The 21417-nt window shown below is 41.8% G+C and overlaps 1 pseudogene; it reads right to left on the bottom strand.

Annotated features, from left to right (window-relative positions):
* Positions 1–1604: 1604 nt before the first annotated feature.
* Positions 1605–15981, bottom strand: LOC135567353 (alpha-1-syntrophin-like; annotated as a pseudogene).
* Between the last annotated feature and the right edge of the window lie 5436 nt (positions 15982–21417).

The raw sequence follows: 21417 nt of genomic DNA on the forward strand, positions 1-21417 counted from the left end.
ACACCCAGTCATACAAAGATACAGGAGTCCTTCTAACTCAGTTGCCGGAGAAGAAGAACCACTCCAGGGATTTCACCATGAGGGCAATGGTGACTTTAAAACAGTTACAGAGTTTAATGGCTGTGATAGGAGATAACTGAGGATGGATCAACAACATTATAGTTACTCACAATACTAACCTAAATGACAGAGTGAAAAGAAGGAAGCCTGTACAGAATAAAGATATTCCAAAACATGCATCCTGTTCGCAATAAGGCACTAAAGTAATACGGCAAAACACTTGGAAAATAAATTAATGTTATGTTCTATATACAAAGCGTTATGTTTGGGGCAAATACACACCTCACTGAATACCACTTTTCACATCTTCAAGCATGGTGGTGGCTGAATTATATTATGGGTATGCTTGTCCTCTGCAATGGAGCTACAAAGCACAGGCAAAATCTAAAGGAAATCCTGGTTCAGTCTGCTTTCCAACAGACACTGGGAGACAAATTCATCTTTCAGCAGGACAACAACCTAAAAGGCCAAATATAAACTGTTGCTGTTGAGTTGCTTAACAAGACAACATGGAATGATCCTGAGTGGCCTGGTTAAAGTTAGGTCAAGACTTGAAAATGGCTGTCTAGCAATGATCAACAACCAACTTGACAGAGCTTGTAGAATTTTAAAAATAATGATGTGCAAATATTGTACAATCCAGGTGATTCTAACATATCTCATGGGTGAATACTTATGTAAATGAGATATTTCTGCATTTCAATACATTTGCAAACATTTCTAAAAACATGTTTTCACTTTGTCATTATAGGGTATTGTGTGTAGATGGATGAGAAAAATAATATTGAATCCATTTTTAATGTAGGCTGTAACACAACACAATGTGGAACAAGTCAAAAAAATGTTATACTTTATGGAAGGCACTGTAGGTTTCTAGGTCCAAACACCTACAGCTATAAGGCTCTGGTAATATCAACGTTAGAACTATTCCATCCGTCTTTCATCAAAATTAAAATGATCTAGAGGGTGAACTTCGTGTCAGAAGTTATAGTGTCGAAATATGTATATATTGTGGCCGATACAAAGGCATAGTACTCTTATACATAAGGTCATTCAAGAGAGTGGGGTTTTTGTTTAGTAATTTCACTTAACAGTGGCAATAATCCATTTAGGGGTTAAGTTTCAAATCAGATTTATGACATATAGTTTATCTTCATGTTGATATTGGCTATGGGAAACATTTATGAATCTACTAAAGAAATGCAGGGAGACTCAAAATGGCTCTGAATCAGCACTTGGAAAACATCCTTAATAGCAGACATAAAATAATGTTTCTCAAAATGGAGGCCAAAACAAAAAAGTACATTTAGGAAGATAAAACACAAACCTCTCTGAATAATTCAATCAGTAAACAGTGCAGGTAACATTGGAAAATTCTGTAACAAATTTAGAAGCCGTCATGATTTTTGATGCTGTCTGTTGTAACCCCTTGGTGGCGGTTTTAAAAACAGAGCGGTGACATGGTCCTCTGTAGTGATATCATCCTCCTAATGTTAGAGTCATGGCTTCGTGTAAATACGCTTCGGTGGTTTGGTGGTTTTCAGGGTGGGCAGAGGGGTTGCAGGTCAATCTGTTATCATGCTAACAGGCCTAGCCGCTTGACCTTAGCAGAGAGGAAGGAGTGGATAATGAACACCATGGTCTTGGGGCAGGAGTGGAGGTCCAGTTGCTGCAAGGGAGGAAGAGGAAAGGAGGAAGAGAGAGGGAGAGAGGAAGGGAAGCAGAGGAAGGAGGAAGAGAGAGGGAGAGGAAGGGAGGCAGGAGGAAGGAGGAGGAGAGAGAGGGAGAGGAAGGGGAGGCAGAGGGAAGGAGGAAGAGAGGGAGAGGAAGGGAGGCAGAGGGAAGGAGGAAGAGAGAGGGAGAGGAAGGGGAGGCAGAGGGAAGGAGGAAGAGAGAGGGAGAGGAAGGGGAGGCAGAGGGAGAGAGAGATGTTAATTACCTTTGACGTTGTTATAGTTGAGTAGGTTAGCAGAGCAGTATGTTAGCATAGCAAACAATGACTACTCTGTTAAAACACAGAGAGAGAGAGAGAGAGAGAGAGAGAGAGAAGAGAGTGAGAGAGTAGAAGCAAGAGAGAGAGAGAGAAAGAGAGTAGAAGCAAGAGAGAGAGAAAAGAGTAGAAGCAAGAGAGAGAGAGAGAAAGAGAAGTAGAAGCAAGATAAAGAAAGAGTAAACAAAAGAGAAAACAAAAGAGAAAGGAGAAGAGAGAGACAAACCAACCAACCAACACCAAGCAAAACACTCAGTCAACAATCCAACTCACAATCTCCGCCTCTGGCCCTCCAAAGTCGAGGAAGATCATGTGTAGTCATCGGAGGACATGCGCAGACGCTCGAAGGGTTGCTGGAGGAGCACCGTTTTTCTGATGCCCATCTCCTCAGTGAACAGGCTAAAGCCCTCGTCGATAATGCCTCCCAGGTTGCACTCCTTCCCGTTCCAGCTGCAGGCTGCCAGGGACCACAGATATAGGCATTAGGAAGGTTGGTCATTAAGGGCCAGTTTTTCCAGACATAGACTAGGCCTAGTGCTCGACCAAAAAGCATTCTCAATGGAGATTCTCTTGCTTTTTAGTCCAGGATCAGGAAAACCAGGAAACTACCCCTAAAGGTTCTGATTATAGGTTGCTCTGTGTTTCTGTAACACTCCATTTACAAAACTGAATACTGAAGGTACAGTAGTTGATTGACTGATCTGTTCTATCACAGTGAATGAATGCAATGAGTGGCTTTTATTGTTTTTATGGTTAACACACCCCAACGCCAGCAGAGGGCAGTACTGCCTATAAAACAGCCAGACCTGCATACTTGCTGAAGGTCTTTGCTGCTGCTGTCTTGCATTTACATTTACATTTACATTTAAGTCATTTAAGTCATTTCTTGCAGCCATTCATGATGATTTATTGCAGTTGGAGCCGTAAAATGTAACTTTTCAACAATTTTTTATTTTATTTTTATTTTATTTAACAAGGCAAGTCAGTTAAGAACAAATTTTTATTTACAATGATGGCCCTGCAGAACAGTGGGTTGCCTTGTTCAAGGGCAGAACGACAGATTTTTACCTGTTCAGCTCAGAGTTCGATCCAGCAACCGTTTGGTTACTGGCCCAACCTCTAACCATAGGCTACCTGCCGCCCCAAAAGTACCTGTGCTGCAGCAACGATTAATTGCTATAGTGACACACTCTTGTAGGCGAAACCATGCACTAACTTGATTATCAATCAATTCACAATGTTTTTGAAAGTACAGGTTGACTTTTGAATGCCCTGTATGTAGTATTTGTAGCTGTTTGTTTTGATTAAGTGGGACCTGGCATATTATTTGACATTAGAGATGGGTTCAATTCCTTTTCAGGAAGGGAATTAACATTCATTGAATTAATGGAAAAGTCCACATAGACCTAATGCAAGTCCTCCAGTCTCAGACCCCTCATCACACGAACATGGTTCTGTATTGAAACCCTGTCAGAGACCTGAAGACTTGTGTTAGCTTCCCGAGCTCATGCATTAGCTCAGCGGGCTAACTTGGCAGAGGCTCCTCATTCCCCAACTGGAACCTTGTCTGAGATCTGAAGACTCGCATTAACTCCCCCAGTGGGCTAACTTAATCTGCTACTCCTGTATCTATACCTGTGGTGACCTCCTGGATGAGCTCGGCAGCGTTGTGGCAGCCGTCCACCAGCATGTGGGTCCAGGCTGAAAGCTCCTTGGCCGAGTCCACCCGGAACAAGTGGGTCTCCACGCCCTGCTTGGTGCCGGTGCGCAGCCCAAAGGAGAGCTCCGAGTCCAGCAGGGGAGAGCTTTTCCCCGGTCCTGAGTGGACCAGTCTGGAGGAGACAGGAAGGAATAGAGGGGAAAGGTGGTAAGAGGTTGGAAGAGAGAAGAGTGTGCAAAGAAGAATCTCAAATATAAACTATATTTTGTTTTAACACTTTATTGGTTAAAACATGATCCCATATGTGTTATTTCATAGTTTTGATGTCTTTACTATTATTCTACAATGTAGAAAATAGTAAAAATATAGAAAAACCCTGGAATGAGAAGGTGTGTCTAAACTTTTGACTGGTGCTGTATATTTCCTGCGCTTTCTTATATATCCTAGATAAAGGACAAACACTGCAAAACCTTGTTTCTTATTATTTATTTTTTGACTGTCTTTTTTTCATGTTATTCAATGCGTTTCTCTGGGCTGGTAAAGTAAAGGCAAATTCAATATTTTATACCTAAAGGGGTCTAGAATTCTAAATCAAATAGCTACATGATCCATAGTAAGACCATCTTAAAACAATTCCATATGTCAGCTAAGAACCCCACCTGCCCAACGGCTTAGACTTAAAGTTAGAAACCCTTATAGGGTTGAACCTTTCTACGTGTCTTTTCGTTAATATTTGTATGATGTATCTGCAAGTTCTGACTGCATTATTTGCACTGGCAAATCAATGGGGGAAGCAGGGTAGCCTAGTAGTTAGTGCATTGGGCTGGCTAAACGTTTAGGTTGCAAGTTCAAATCCCTGAGCTGACGAGGTACAAATCTGTCGTTCTGCCCCTGAACAGGCAGTTAACCCACTGTTCCGAGGCCGTCATTGAAAATAAGAATTTGTTCTTAACTGACTTGCCTAGTTAAATAAAGGTCGAATAATTTTTTAAAAATATAGCTGCCATTTCCATTTCCATTGCTCACCCCTTTAAGAGAGCATTAAAGCAGTGTTCACATTGGATGTTTGAAGTGATATGAATCTGTTCTTTTTCCTACCGTCTGAACAGCCAAATCTATGGAATCTGATATTTGAAGCCACATTTCAAACCATCTTCGTAGGTGGTTTGAAGTTAGAAACAAATCTGATTCCTTGCCGTGTGATGTGTGTCTGAACAGTCATATCTGATTTATTTGCCCTCAAGTGGTTTTTAGACTGATATTTGACATACAGTATCTTGTTGCTTGCTAGCTACTCTGCTGACAGTTTTACAGGAACATGGTTTTTTTTAATTTTAATTTTAATTTTATTTTTTACCTTTATTTTACTAAATGAAGCCAGTTAAGAACAAATTCTTATTTTCAATGACGGCCTAGGAACATGGGTGGGTTAACTGCCTGTTCAGGGGCAGAACGACAGATTTTGTACCTTGTCAGCTCGGGGATTTGAACTTGCAACCTTTCGGTTACTAGTCCAATGCTCTAACCACTAGGCTACCCTGCCGCCCCGAGCTTGTGAATTGTTAACAAACAAATGAGTGAATGTGCTAGAAATGTGAACAGCTACCTAGCTAGCTAGTTGCCTGCCTTGGCCAAAATGACTTGTTTTGAAAGTTGAATCATCTTTTCCTTTGAGGCTTTAAAAGTTTCCCTACACTATGATTTTGAACATTCAAAGAAACTGGGAAACATCCATGACAGGCGTTGTTAGCTTGCTACGTAACTTCTGAGTGAGAGGAAGCAGGAGCACTACCACCAATCAGCCTACACCACTGCACACACCCGATGTTACTATGACAACTAGCATAGCCATGTCAGCAAATGACTTGCTGTTTGGACAGTCAGTATTCCAAAACGGATTGGAAAAACAAAAGTGATTTGAGCATTAAGGCCTGCAGTGTGAACAAGGCTTAAGAGCTTTATGAAAGGCTGCTTTTGGGGACTGGGGGGTGAGGTTGTATAGGCTAAAAAGCATTTAGTAGCCTAGAAATAGATCATATTAGATATACTGCTCATTTTCATGGACTAAACTCAGCCATCAATGGAGACAGTTTTGTGAAAATGGCTATTTGACTAAATGCTTTGAAAGATATTCAACCGCGTGGTCTAAGTGCAGTGCATGGTTTTTATTGTGTGGATCCTACCTAGTTGTGATGAGCGGGTGGCTCTTGGCTGGGCTGTTGATGCCGTCTTTACTGTCAGGAAGGGTGGGGTACAGCAGCAGGTCTCTCTCAGTCAGCAGAGCCAGCACCGGTCTCTCTGGACCCTGGGTGCCTTCGAGGGAGAGGAGGACAAACAGACACACACACACTCTTCATGATTCATATCACAACATATGTACACATCCCTATGAATGTAATGCACACACTGTCACACATTTAAATACCTCCTTGACAAAGGTTAACATCAAATATTAACATCAAATATTCATTTCAATTCCATACTGAAGTACAAGCGGGGAAAATGTGTAACATAATTTCTCCTGAAGCATACCAATGGGTGTCTTGTTAGTGACTATTTGATCAGTAGGTTCACATGTGTCTCTTTTCATTCCAAAGAATGTCTATTTGTCAGAATTCACAGTGGGCAAGGACAATTAAAAACATGAACAGAAATATTTTCTTGGAAAATTCAATGTCTTGTAGGTCTATAATGATCCTGTTCCATCCATCAAAGGGTTTTAGACATTGTTGTTGGGTTTTCAACAATATGCGTTGTACAGTTGAAGTCGGAAGTTTACATACACTTAGGTTGGAGTCATTAAAACTTGTTTTTTAACCACTCCATACATTTCTTGTTAACAAACTATACTTTTGGCAATTTACTTTAGGACATTTACTTTGTGCATGACAAGTCATTTTTCAACAATTGTTTACAGACAGATTATTTCACTTATAATTCACTGTATCACAATTCCAGTTTTGCCAGAAGTTTACATACACTAAGTTGACTGTGCATTTATGCAGCTTGGAAAATTCCAGAAAATGATGTCATGGCTTTAGAAGCTTCTGATAGGCTAATTGACATCATTTGAGTCAATTGGAGGTGTAAATGTGGATGTATTTCAACAGCCGTCATACCGCTCAGGAAGCAGAAGCGTTCTGTCTCCGAGAGATGAACATACTTTGGTGCCCAAAAAGTGCAAATGAATCCCAGAACAACAACAAAGGACCTTGTGAAGATGATGGAGGAAACAGGTACAAAAGTATCTATATCCACAGTAAAACAAGTCCTATATCGACTTAACCTAAAAGGCCGCTCAGCAAGGAAGAAGCCACTGCTCCAAAACCGCCATAAAAAAGCCAGATTACGGTTTGCAACTGCACATGGGGACAAAGATCATACTTTTTGGAGAAATGTCCTCTGGTCTGATGAAACAAAAATAGAACTGTTTGGCCATAATGACCATAGTTATGTTTGGAGGAAAACAGGGGAGGCTTGCAAGCCCGAAGAACACCATACCAACCGTGAAGCACGAGGTGGCAGCATCATGTTGTGGGGGTGCTTTGCTGCAGAAGGGATGGTGCACTTCACAAAATAGATGGCAACATGAGGGGAGGAAAATGATGTGGATATATTGAAGCAACATCTCAAGAATATTGCTCAAGAAAGTTGAAGCTTGGTCACAAATGGGTCTTCCAAATGGACAATGACCTCAAGCATACTTCTAAGTTGTGGAAAATGGCTTCAGGACAACAAAGTCAAAGGTATTGGAGTGGCCATCACAAGACCTAACCTCAATCCCATAGAAGATTTTGTGGGCAGAACTGAAAAAGTGTGCAAGCAGGAGGCCTACAAACCTGACTCAGTTATACCAGCTCTGTCAGAAGGAATGGGCCAAATTCACCCAACATATTGTGGGAAGCTTGTGGAAGGCTAACAGAAATGTTTGACCCAAGTTAAACAATTCAATGCTACCAAATACTGATTGAGTGTATGTAAACTTCTGACCCACTTCAACTGTATATGTTTCATTCTTTCCCCTTTTCAAGGCACATAAGACTTTCTAATTGACGCTCCTCAGCACAAGGCTAGCGCAAAATCTTCTCAGAAAGTCACTTAACAGACTAAACAGACACTAGACTAGTCGCTAATGCACTTAATGCACACAGTGTTTGAGTCAGACATTCTTTTGAGTCCAGACATTGCTAATCTGGCCTTCGCATCAGATATAAACCAGATTACATTTTCAGTCACAACAACTGATGTTACAGACAATGTTTATTGGAACGCACTCAGGAGACACATTAGCTGACTAGCCAATAGAGGCCTGTCTTAATTCGGTTTTTACCATTTGTCAAAACTAACAAGTAAAAGAAATAGTGCGCCAAGACCTGGGATCAAATACTATTTAAAATCATTTCAAATACTTTATCAGTGGCTTGTTGAGCTTGTCTGTTGCGAAAGTCCCGAAAATACAAAGACCCGCCCACCTGGGACTCCAGGAGTCTAAAGCAAATGTTCAAAAGTTATTATTTGGACCCAGGACAGGCTGCCATAAATAGAAATACATAAAGCCTAACACAAACTCACATTTGACCTTTGACTCTTTGTACCTGCTCAGTGATCCATCCCATGTGTTTGACCTCCAGGCCCGCCTGCATGGCCTCAGCTCATCCCGACTCGGGGCACCAGGGCCGAAACCCCGGCTTGGATGGCGTTATACCAGGACTGGGCCATGGCAGGTCCTTGGCCCTCAGGAACACTGAGCTCTTTCTGCTGGGCGAGATCACCTCAAAGTACCTGTGTGGAGGAAAGAGGGAGTGGGAAAGGGGGAGAGAGAGGGGACAGAAAGAGAGAGGGAGGGGGTGAAGTGAGAGACATGGAGAAAGAAAAGAGGTAAAGGAGAGAAAGGAGAAGGCAGCACACAAGAAAACAGTGTTAGCTGTGGTCAGGTCCCTGGAGAATGCACTAAAATCCATTTTGATGACCCTTGAAGTTGAGGAGGGTCAATTAGCTTGCCTCCTGTGACAAATACATTTTACATCCTATTAAAACTCTCCTCTCTCCTGTACCTCTGGACAAAGCTGGTTTTAGCAGTAACCCAGTTGGTTATGACATCGATTTTGACAATGTAAGTACTTGGCCTCTCCAGCTGCGATGCTTCTGTTGTTATTGAGGATGTATGTAAAAACCCTGCATGTCGGCTATATGCCCATCATGCAACGAGAGATGAGATAATCCAGTGACTCTCATATTTACAAACATTTAAGTTATTTTCCTGTAACAATTTTTTCTTCTCTGTTTTATTTGATTAATAAACTACCCTTAACCTACTATAATGAAGGCTGGTTCAACAGCAATGTGTTGGAGTGTCTTCTTTATCCTGGCCATGCATTAACCAAGAAGCCCTTCCATAGAAGGATTCTAAATGATCTACTTGTGAAGCTTTTCCGTCATGCTTTTACATTATTCACAATTCACATAGGCCTACCTGCAGTGCATTACTACGTTATTCACATAGGCCTACCTGCAGTGCATTACTACATTATTCACATAGGCCTACCTGCAGTGCATTACTACATTATTCACATAGGCCTACCTACAGTGCATTACTACATTATTCACATAGGCCTACCTGCAGTGCATTACTACATTATTCACATAGGCCTACCTGCAGTGCATTACTACATTATTCACATAGGCCTACCTACAGTGCATTACTACATTATTCACATAGGCCTACCTGCAGTGCATTACTACATTATTCACATAGGCCTACCTGCAGTGCATTACTACATTTATTCACATAGGCCTACCTGCAGTGCATTACTACATTATTCACATAGGCCTACCTGCAGTGCATTACTACATTATTCACATAGGCCTACCTGCAGTGCATTACTACATTATTCACATAGGCCTACCTGCAGTGCATTACTACATTATTCACAATTCACATAGGCCTACCTGCAGTGCATTACTACATTATTCACATAGGCCTACCTACAGTGCATTACTACATTATTCACATAGGCCTACCTACAGTGCATTACTACATTATTCACATAGGCCTACCTGCAGTGCATTACTACATTATTCACAATTCACATAGGCCTACCTACAGTGCATTTTACATTATTCACAATTCATAGGCCTACCTACAGTGCATTACTACATTATTCACAATTCACATAGGCCCCTACCTACAATTGCATTACTACATTATTCACAACTCACATAGGCCTACTACAGTGCATTACTACATTATTCACAATTCACATAGGCCTACCTACAGTGCATTACTACATTATTCACAATTCACATAGGCCTACCTGCAGTGCATTACTACATTATTCACATAGGCCTACCTACAGTGCATTACTACATTATTCACAACTCACATAGGCCTACCTACAGTGCATTACTACATTATTCACAATTCACATAGGCTTACCTGCAGTGCATTACTACATTATTCACAATTCACATAGGCCTACCTACAGTGCATTACTACATTATTCACAATTCACATAGGCCTACCTACAGTGCATTACTACATTATTCACAATTCAAATAGGCCTACCTGCAGTGCATTACTACATTATTCACATAGGCCTACCTACAGTGCATTACTACATTATTCACAACTCACATAGGCCTACCTACAGTGCATTACTACATTATTCACAATTCACATAGGCCTACCTGCAGTGCATTACTACATTATTCACATAGGCCTACCTACAGTGCATTACTACATTATTCACAACTCACATAGGCCTACCTACAGTGCATTACTACATTATTCACAATTCACATAGGCCTACCTACAGTGCATTACTACATTATTCATAACTCACATAGGCCTACCTACAGTGCATTACTACATTTGGCTTCTATCCCCTCCATTTCCAAAAAGAGCGCCAAAGACACACTCCTCCAAACATAGGCTTTTCAAAATGTTCAGTCCTATAACACCATATTATAGGCCTAGGCTATATTTTTGCTTGTTGAGAACGTGCACACATATGATAAAAAATACTACGCTCCTGTAAATTGTATTTGAGGAGGCTGCGATTGCCAAGACTATATTACATAAGGCAATTACAGAAAACGCTGGATTTAAAAACAAATGTTGCTATCACTTATTACTCTTACCTATGCTATTTAATAAACTGTTGTATGAATCCACAATGGACTGTCATATGAATCCACAATGGACTGTCGTATGAATCCACAATGGACTAGGACGAGGATATTCCGTGCTCCCAGACAAAAATGGAATTGATGACAACGCAAAGACTGTCAATTATAGGGCTGGGAATTGCCAGGGACCTCGCGATATGATATCACAATACTTTGGTGCCCGTACGATATGTATTAAATTGCCATTTTAATCATTTGCAGACGCTCTTATCCAGAGACTTACAGAAGCAATGAGGGTTAAGTGCCTTGCTCAAGGGCACATCAACAGATTTTGGGAGGAGCTAGGAACACAAGCATTTCACTACACCGGCAATAACATCTGCTATATATGGAGATGTAACCAATAAAATTCGATTTTGATTCGAACCAGCGACATTCGGTTACTGGCCCAATGCTCTTAACTGATACAACATGTATTGCAAGTACAGCCAACTAGCGCAAAAATAATATTGTTATATTGTCAAACCGATATGATATATTAGTCCAAATAATATCTCGATATGTAACTGTATCAATTTTTGCCCCCATCACTGATCAATAACCAACAGAACCTGAGACGAACGCATGCAGTATCACTCCTACAACTTGCCTACTCATCAAAACCCAGTCATTTTGCGCCAGCGTTGGCTCATAATAACGTCTGTGAAAATAGCAAAAATATTTCTGACACACCCCCAGACCTATAGCACTACAGCCAGTGCTTAGGTTTACCATGGCGTTGGGTCTGTTCACATAGAGCGCTATTAAAGCTCATTGTGGAGCATACAAGGTAACCCAATACCAGTGTGCTGTAGATTCTCGTTGAAATATTTCAACGTTTTCACCTGGAACAAGCCATAAGGGGTGAGATATGAAGAAGATGAAGCAGGACCCATACGCTTTTCTCGTTCCTGTCGTGTCTTTGGCTATGCGGATTAAGTGACATGCTATTCTATAAAATAATTGATACGTAATTAATATTACCTGATTGAGCTAATCATGTAAATGTAATTAACTAGAGAGTCGGGGGGCACCAGGAAATAATATTTATAGAGCTGTTTATCTTCGAATAAACTATTAAAGACCTAGTAATATTTTATATCAATAGCAGTCAATATTAATCGTCATCTTAATTCAGTCTCATCTGAAAGTAGTAAATTCTTGGTTATCTGCACAAACCCTGGCTAACAGGTTGAATCAGCAATACAAAATTGGGTTTAATTATTTATTTACTAAATACCTAACTAATCACACAGAATTACACATAATTAAATCGTAACTTAATTACAAATTACGTCATAAGGAAAACGGCCCTAGCGGGGGGCGGAACAGATATGACAGCTGGTTACACAGAAGAAAGGGGCTGGGTTTTTGAGTGAAAGAGCGGGAAGACTGAGGAACAAGGGCGAAGCTGTGCTAGCCGTAAATACAGGAATCTTATGCATTCTAAATTACCGCCCATTTGGAAAAGGAAAAAGCAATAAATATTTACTCTGAGCTGCGCTTCGGTAGGTTGGTGGTAGATGGAAGCCGTGTTGCCCAACCGAGTCCTTTGAAAGAATGTCTCTGCTGGTAAATTGGATGCGTTGTAGTAACGTCGTTGTCTGATAGACGGAATACTCTGTCTGTTCCTTCCTAACCTGCGTTTGCAGCTGCTGTTGCTAGCTCAACGGCTAGGAGGTATCACTTCTGTAGTGAACAAGGGTTCAAAGTTCTTACCATTCGCAACCAAAGCTCACACTGATGTTGGCTTCGTTCTGTAGTTATTATCTGAACCCTTCTGACATCGGACGTCGTCCTCACATCCTTGGAACAGGAGGTTATATTGTCGTCAATGCTTTATATAGGAAGGGAGAGGAGGGCGTGTTTGAAAAGTTTTTATAGCTGTAACGGCGTTCTTCGTTTGTAGAAAAGAGAGTCGGACCGAAATGCAGCGTGTAGGTTACTCATGACTTTAATGAAAGAATGCGTACATGAAATAACAACTCAATAACATACTAAGCAAAACAACAAGCGGAACGTGAAACTAATACAGCCTATCTGGTGACTATAACACAGGACAGGACAAACACCCACAAAATACGACGCAAACTCAGGCTACCTAAATACGGTTCCCAATCAGAGACAACGATAAGCAGCTGACTCCAATTGAGAATCGCCTCAGGCAACCAAGCCTAACTAGACACACCCCTAATCAACACAATCCCAATACTACAAACCCCAATCTGGCTTTACAACATATAAACCCATCAGTCACACCCTGGCTTACCCAAACCTATACCAAAAACACAAAATATAATGACCAAGGCGTGACAATAGCCCATGTCCCTTCACAGGGACGGGCCACTGATTGAGCAGAGCCCTACCTTATGAAAACCCAAATCTCACATTTTAGAAGCTTAAAATCACGCTTCATCCCATCACAAATAATTTCATATTGAAACATTTAAATTGAACAACAATTCCATGTGAATCAATAACTCTGATGTGTAGACTTTCTACTGTAGAGTTTATATCATCTTATCATTGATGAGAATGTCTCAGATGACAACCAAACTGACATCATATTCATTAACCTGTTGCTTCTACTCGGGGCGCTTGCGTCCCAACTTAAACTCTGGAAATGCAAATGCAAGCTACGCTAAATGCTAATAGTATTAGTTAAACGCAAAAGTTCATTAAAATACACATGCAGGAGTATAGAATTAAAGCTACACTCGTTGTGAATCAGGCAACAAGTCAGATTTTTAAAATGCTTTTGGCGAAAGCATGAGAAGCTATTATCTGATAGCATGCAACACCCCAAAGACCCACAGGGGACGTAAACAAAATAATTAGCATTTCGGCGTTACACAAACCGCACAATAAAATAGAAAACATTCATTACCTTTCACCATCTTCTTTGATGGCACTCCTAGATGTCCCATAAACACTATTTGGGTCTTTATTTCGATTAAATCGGTCCATATAAAGCCTAGATATCATATATGTAGACTGTGTGATAAGCGAAAAAAACATTGTTTCAAACGTAACGTCATTTTTTAAAATTGAAAAGTCGACGATAAACTTTTCACAAAACACTTCGAAATACGTTTGTAATGCAACTTTAGGTATTAGTAAACGTTAATAAGCGATAAAATTCATCAGGAGCGATGTAAAGATCATTGGCTGTCCGTCTGGAAAAATGTCGGCTAGAAACTCAACGAAAATATCCGGTCCTAGACCGGAGGAATCTGATGTCCTGCATGTGTTTGACCAAGAAAAAAACTCGAAGGGGAAATGACAAGACTCTAGACACCGTGTGGAAGCTGTAGGTACTGCAACCTCAGTCAATTAATTGTGGTTCACCTTTATCAATGGGTTCAAGTAGCGCATGGATATATTTTCCCATTTCAGTGATCAGTTTTTCCTGTGCTTTTCGATGTAAATGCCGTTCTGGTAAAAGCCACAGCAGTGATTTAACCAGTTTTTAAACGTCTGAGTGTTTTCTATCCACACAGAGTAAGCAAATGCATATACTATATTCCTGGCATGAGTAGCAGGCGCTGAAATGTTGCGCGATTTTTAGAGAATGTTCAAAAAAGTAGAATTCGACTTAAGAGGTTAAGTACCACCACATATGTTCAATTAGTCGGATTAGCAGAATATAGTTCATTTCCCCCACCTTCTGATGTTCCCAGAATCTCTATGTTAACCAGGGTTTTGCAAATGTAACATCAGTAGGGTAGAGAGAAGAAAAAGGGGGAAGAGGTATTTATGACTGTCATAAACCTATCCCCAGGCCAACGTCATGACACTCCACTACACGGCCTTACTTAGGATTAGCATAACAACTTTTGGATCCAAGAGGACTTTGTCTGGCCATAAGCTACGAAAAGTTTAACCAGAGGGGACAGCTGGAGCTCAAAGAGCCTCAGAGTAGGAGTGCTGATTTAGGATCAGTTTTGTATTTTTAGATCATGTTGATTAAGATTACATGGACAGACCATAGATCAGTTCTCCTACTTGAAGATGCTTTGTGGATACAGGACCAGGCCTAAGCTTTGTGGGTACAGGTCCAGACCTTTTGTGGAGTGCAGGCCCCAGACCTTTTGTGGAGTACGGGCTCAGACCTTTTGTGGAGTACGGGCTCAGACCGGGCGGGCCCCCAGACCTTTTGTGGAATGCAGGCCCAGACCTTTTGTGGGTACGGGCCCAGACCTTTTGTCGACGGGCCCAGACCTTTTGTGAGTACGGGCCCAAACCCAGCACTAATGGTACGGGCCCAAACCTTTCGTGGGTACAGGCCCAAACCTTTGATGGTACAGGCCCAAACCTTTCGTGGGTACAGGCCCAAACCTTTCGTGGGTACAGGCCCAAACCTTTCGCAGGTACAGGCCCAAACCTTTCGTGGGGTACAGGCCCAAACCTTTCGTGGGTACAGGCCCAAACCTTTCGTGGGTACAGGCCCAGACCTTTCGTGGTACAGGCCCAGACCTTTCGTGGGTACAGGCCCAGACCTTTTGTGGGTACAGGCCCAGACCTTTTGTGGGTACAGGCCCATACCTCTTGTGGGTACAGGCCCATACCTCTTGTGGGTACAGGCCCATACCTCTTGTGGGTACAGGCCCATACCTTGGTGAGAAAAAAGAGTGTTACTTTGCATCAGGTAAATATTCAAATGTAGAGTGCTCGTTATATTCAAAGGAGCCTTGATTTAGATTCCAAAAGGAGTGCCTTGTGAGTCATCTGACTTCATGAACTGAATTCAAGATACAAGCTATCGTACCCAGTTTCTCCCTCTCTCCCGTCCGTCTCCCTCTCTCTGTCTCTCCGTCCGTCTCCCGCTCTCTCTCTCTTTTTTCCTCTCTCTGTCTCGCTCTCTCTTTGATCATGTAACTCAGTTTCCCATTGAACTGGGTTCCACCCACAGTACCTGTTCTCTGTGTCCGGGGGGCACTGCTTCCTGGTCACCTGGCACATTTCAGGGGGATGGTCTGGCCTCCTTCAGCTCAGTAGGGGCGTCTGCCGCCCTTCTGTGGCGTGGCATGAGGGGAGTCCCAGGGTAGGGGTGCACCGGGCAAGGTGTTCTTAAAGAAGGCTGACATCTCCTTGATGTATTTCACTGAGATAGGAAACAAGAGATGAGGGAGTTGTATTAAGGAGGATTCATATTGAGAGGGAGAAGGAAGGTATGTAAGGTATCATATCAGGTGAATTGGAAGCAGTGAGTAAGAACAACTATTCCGACTTTGATACTACAAGGGTCGGTTCCTAGACACAGATTAAGCCTGTAAACCAAGACTAAAAATCTCCATTGAGAATCATTTTTTAATTCAGAACTACGCCTGATTAAATTGTCCGGCAAACCACCCCTCAATGTTTAGCTAATGGAGTGTGCATTAGAAGGTTCATTAGTCAAATGAACTTGGAGTTTGGGTATAGCCTGGTATCTTATCAATGTTGTGAACTTCATAAGTATTCTCTTTCACTGCTGTGACTTGAAGTCACTGAGTCAAATCCTGATCCTCTGCTCACCCTGCACGCATCCCTTCTCTCTCACATGGCCTCCTATTCCTACACATGGCCTCCTATTCCTACACATGGCCTCCTATTCCTACACATGGCCTCTATTCCTACACATGGCCTCCTATTCCCTACACATGGCCTCCTATTCCTACACATGGCCTCCTATTCCTACACATGGATTTTTATAGCACATTTCATGCAATTCCACACATTTTGCCATAGAGCACAGAGAAATGTTTTTAATATGATATCTGAGTGACACTAACAACAATCAGTGGACCATGATTACTAAGTTTAGATAGCTGGCCGCTAGACTAACACCAATCAGTGGACCATGATTACTAAGTTTAGATAGCTGGACGCTAGACTAACACCAATCAGTGGACCATGATTACTAAGTTTAGATGGCTGGCCGCTAGACTAACACCAATCAGTGGACCATGATTACTAAGTTTAGATAGCTGGCCGCTAGACTAACAACAATCAGTGGACCATGATTACTAAGTTTAGATAGCTGGCCGCTAGACTAACACCAATCAGTGGACCATGATTACTAAGTTTAGATAGCTGGCCGCTAGACTAACACCAATCAGTGGACCATGATTACTAAGTTTAGATAGCTGGCCGCTAGACTAACAACAATCAGTGGACCATGATTACTAAGTTTAGATAGCTGGCCGCTAGACTAACAACAATCAGTGGACCATGATTACTAAGTTTAGATAGCTGGCCGCTAGACTAACAACAATCAGTGGACCATGATTACTAAGTTTAGATAGCTGGCCGCTAGACTACCAATCAGTGGACCATGATTACTAATTTTAGATAGCTGGCCGCTAGACTAACACCAATCAGTGGACCATGATTACTAAGTTTAGATAGCTGGCCGCTAGACTAACACCAATCAGTGGACCATGATTACTAAGTTTAGATAGCTGGCCGCTAGACTAACAACAATCAGTGGACCATGATTACTAAGTTTAGATAGCTGGCCGCTAGACTAACAACAATCAGTGGACCATGATTACTAAGTTTAGATAGCTGGCCGCTAGACTAACACCAATCAGTGGACCATGATTACTAAGTTTAGATAGCTGGCGCTAGACTAACAACAATCAGTGGACCATGATTACTAAGTTTAGATAGCTGGCCGCTAGACTAACAACAATCAGTGGACCATGATTACGAAGTTTAGATAGCTGGCCGCTAGACTAACACCAATCAGTGGACCATGATTACTAAGTTTAGATAGCTGGCCGCTAGACTAACACCAATCAGTGGACCATGATTACTAAGTTTAGATAGCTGGCCGCTAGACTAACACCAATCAGTGGACCATGATTACTAAGTTTAGATAGCTGGCCGCTAGACTAACACCAATCTAAAAAAGGTTTGCTGGCGTGGGCTAATTGACTGACTTGATGCACAACCAAAATGTAGAAATTGGACCTTGTGTATTCTTCTATTCAATAGTAATTTGAGACCCTGACTGAGTTGAAAAAATATACAAATTGATCTGATGGCTTTCAAGGAGGCCGCGGGCCGTCAGTTGCCCATCCTGCCCCGGTCGGTCAGTCAGAGAGTCAGTCAGTGTCAATTAGTCAGTGTCAGCAAGTCAGTCAGCGTCAAGTCAGTCAGCGTCAGCGAGTCAGTCAGCGTCCAGCGAGTCAGTCAGCGTCAGTGAGTCAGTCAGCGTCAGTGAGTCAGTCCCAGCGTCAGTGAGTCAGTCAGCGTCAGTGAGTCAGTCAGCGTCAGTGAGTCTGTCAGCGTCAGTGAGTCAGTCAGCGTCAGTGAGTCAGTCAGCGTCAGTGTGTCAGTCAGTGTCAGTGAGTCAGTCAGTCAGCCAGTGTTGATGAGTCAGTCAGTGTCAGGTCAGTCAACAAGTCAGTCAGTGAGTGATTCAGTCAGTCAGTGATTCAATCTGATCAGTGACTCAGTGTCAGCTAGTCAGCCAGTGAGTCAGTCAGTCAGTGAAAGTGAGTCAGTGAGTCAGTCAGTCAGTCAGTCAGTGTGTCAGTCAGTGTGTCAGTCAGTGAGTTAGTCATTCAATCAGTGAGTCAGTCTATCACCCGGACGCCAGTCAGCATTATTCCTCACTCACTCACTCACTCACTCCTCCTCCTCACTCACTCACTCACTCACTCACTCACTCACTCACTCACTCGCACTCACTCACTCACTCACTCACTCACTGATGTTTGTCCATTAAGATTTGGTATAGGGTTCAAACAGCGTGACTCTCGAGAACGGACACTCTAGTAAAACCAAGTAGCCTACTGGATAGTAGCGCTCACCGTTACCCCTAGTGGCTCTTTGTCAAGTCATCTCCCGATGTCCTACTTCGCAGTGGATCTTGCACGACCTGGCTGCTGTCTCTGTGCTCTCAAACACGCTGGTTTAACACCCTCACACTTGCAAAAGCCCAAACATGGGCAACACTTTCACACAACAAACTCTGACCTACATATACGCACATACACGCACACACACAAGCACCTGATAGCCCTACACTGTTTCAAACCTCAGTGACTCCTGGATACTTTGCTTCTACAGTTGAAGTCGGAAGTTTACATACACTTAGGTTGGAGTCATTAAAACTTGTTTTTCAATCAATGTTTCCAACAATTGTTAATTGACAGATTATTTCACTTATAATTCACTGTATCAAAATTCCAGTGGGTCAGAAGTTTACATAAACTAAGTTGACTGTGCCTTTAAACAGCTTGGAAAATTCCAGAAAATTATGTCATGGCTTTAGAAGCTTCTGATAAGCTAATTGACATCATTTGAGTCAATTGGAGGTGTACCTGTGGATGTATTTCAGGGCCTACCTTCAAACTTAATTTGCTTGACATCATAAGGAAATCAAAAGAAATCCGTCAAGACCTCACAAAAATAATTTGAGACCTCCACAAGTCTGGTTCATCCTTGGGAGCAATTTCCAAACGCCTGAAGGTACCACGTTCATCTGTACAAACAATAGTACACAGGTATGAACACCATGGGACCACGCAGCCGTCATACCACTCAGGAAGGAGACGTGTTTTGTCTCCTAGAGTTGAACGTACTTTGGTGCGAAAAGTATGCAAATCAATCCCAGAACAACAGTAAAGGACCTTGTGAAGATGCTGGAGGAAAAACAGCCATAAAAAAACAGACTATGGTTTGCAACTGCAAATGGGGACAAAGATCATACTTTTTGGAGAAATGTCCTCTGGTCTGATGAAACAAAAATAGAACTGTTTGGTAGAGGTCGATCGATTAATCGGAATGGCCGATTAATTAGGGCTGATTTCAAGTTTTCATAACAATCGTAAACCTTTATTGAATCTTTATTTAACGAGGCAAGTCAGTTAACAACACATTCTTATTTTCAATGACGGCCTAGGAACAGTGGGTTAACTGCCTTGTTCAGGGGCAGAACGACAGATTCAATCTTGGTATTCAATCTTGCAACCTTACGGTTAACTAGTCCAAAGCTCTAACCACCTGCCTCACGAGGAGCCTGCCTGTTACGCGAATGCAGTAAGAAGCCAAGGTAAGTTGCTAGCTAGCATTAAACTTAATCAATCATAATCACTAGTTATAACTACACATGGTTGATGATATTACTAGTTTATCTAGAGTGTCCTGCGTTGCATATAATCGATGCAGTGCGCATTCGCAAAAAAGGCCTGTCGTTGCTCCAACGTGTAACTAACCATAAACACCACTGCCTTTCTTGAAATCAATACACAGAAGTATATATTTTTAAACCTGCATATTTAGCTAAAAGAAATCCAGGTTAGCAGGCAATATTAACCAGGTGAAATTGTGTCACTTCTCTTGCGTTCATTGCACGCAGAGTCAGGGTATATGCAACAGTTTGGGCCGCCTGGCTCATTGCGAACTAATTTGCCAGAATTTTACGTAATTATGACATAACATTGAAGGTTGTGCAATGTAACAGGAATATTTAGACTGATGGATGCCACCCGTTAGATAAAATATGGAACGGTTCTGTATTTCACTGAACGAATAAACGTCTTGTTTTCGATATGATCGTTTCCGGATTCGACCATATTAATGACCTAAGGCTCGCATTTCTGTGTGTTATTATGTTATAATTAAGTCTATGATTTGATAGAGCAGTCTGACTGAGCGATGGTAGGCACCAGCAGGCTCATTAGCATTCATTCAAACAGCACTTTGGTGCGTTTTGCCAGCAGCTCTGCTATTTATGACTTCAAGCCTAGATTAGGCTGGTGTAACGATGTGATGTGAAATGGCTAGCTAGTTAGCGGGGTGCGCGCTAATAGCGTTTCAAATGTCACTCGCTCTGAGACTTTGAAGTTGTTCCCCTTGCTCTGCATAGTTTTTCCCCTTGCTTCGAGGGTGGCTGTTGTTGTTGTGTTCCTGGTTCGAGCCCAGGTAGGAGCGAGGAGAGGGACGGAAGCTATACTGTTACACTGGCAATACTAAAGTGCCTATAAGAACATCCAATAGTCAAAGGTACATGAAATACAAATGGTATAGAGAGAAATAGTCCTATAATTCCTATAATAACTACAACCTAAAACTTCTTACCTGGGAATATTGAAGAGTCATGTTAAAAGGAACCACCAACTTTCATATGTTCTGAGCAAAGAACTTAAACGCTAACTTTCTTACATGGCACATATTGCACTTTTACTTTCTTCTCCAACACTTTGTTTTTGCATTATTTAAACCAAATTGAACATGTTTCATTATTTATTTGAGGCTAAATTGATTTTATTGATGTATTATATTATGTTAAAATAAGTGTTCGTTCAGTATTGTTGTAGTTGTCATTATTACAAATACATTTTTAAAAAATCGTCCGATTAATCGGTAGCGGTCTTTTTTTGTCCTCCAATAATCGGTATCGGCGTTGAAAAATCATAAATCGGTCGACCTCTACTGTTTGGCCATAATGACCATCGTTATGTTTGGAGGAAAAAGGGGGAGGCTTGCAAGCTAAAGAACAGATAGATAATAAACAGTGAGTAGTAACAGTGTAAAAACAAAATCA

The sequence above is a fragment of the Oncorhynchus nerka genome, unplaced genomic scaffold (genome assembly GCF_034236695.1).
Source record: "Oncorhynchus nerka isolate Pitt River unplaced genomic scaffold, Oner_Uvic_2.0 unplaced_scaffold_2116, whole genome shotgun sequence".
NCBI lineage: Eukaryota > Metazoa > Chordata > Actinopteri > Salmoniformes > Salmonidae > Oncorhynchus > Oncorhynchus nerka.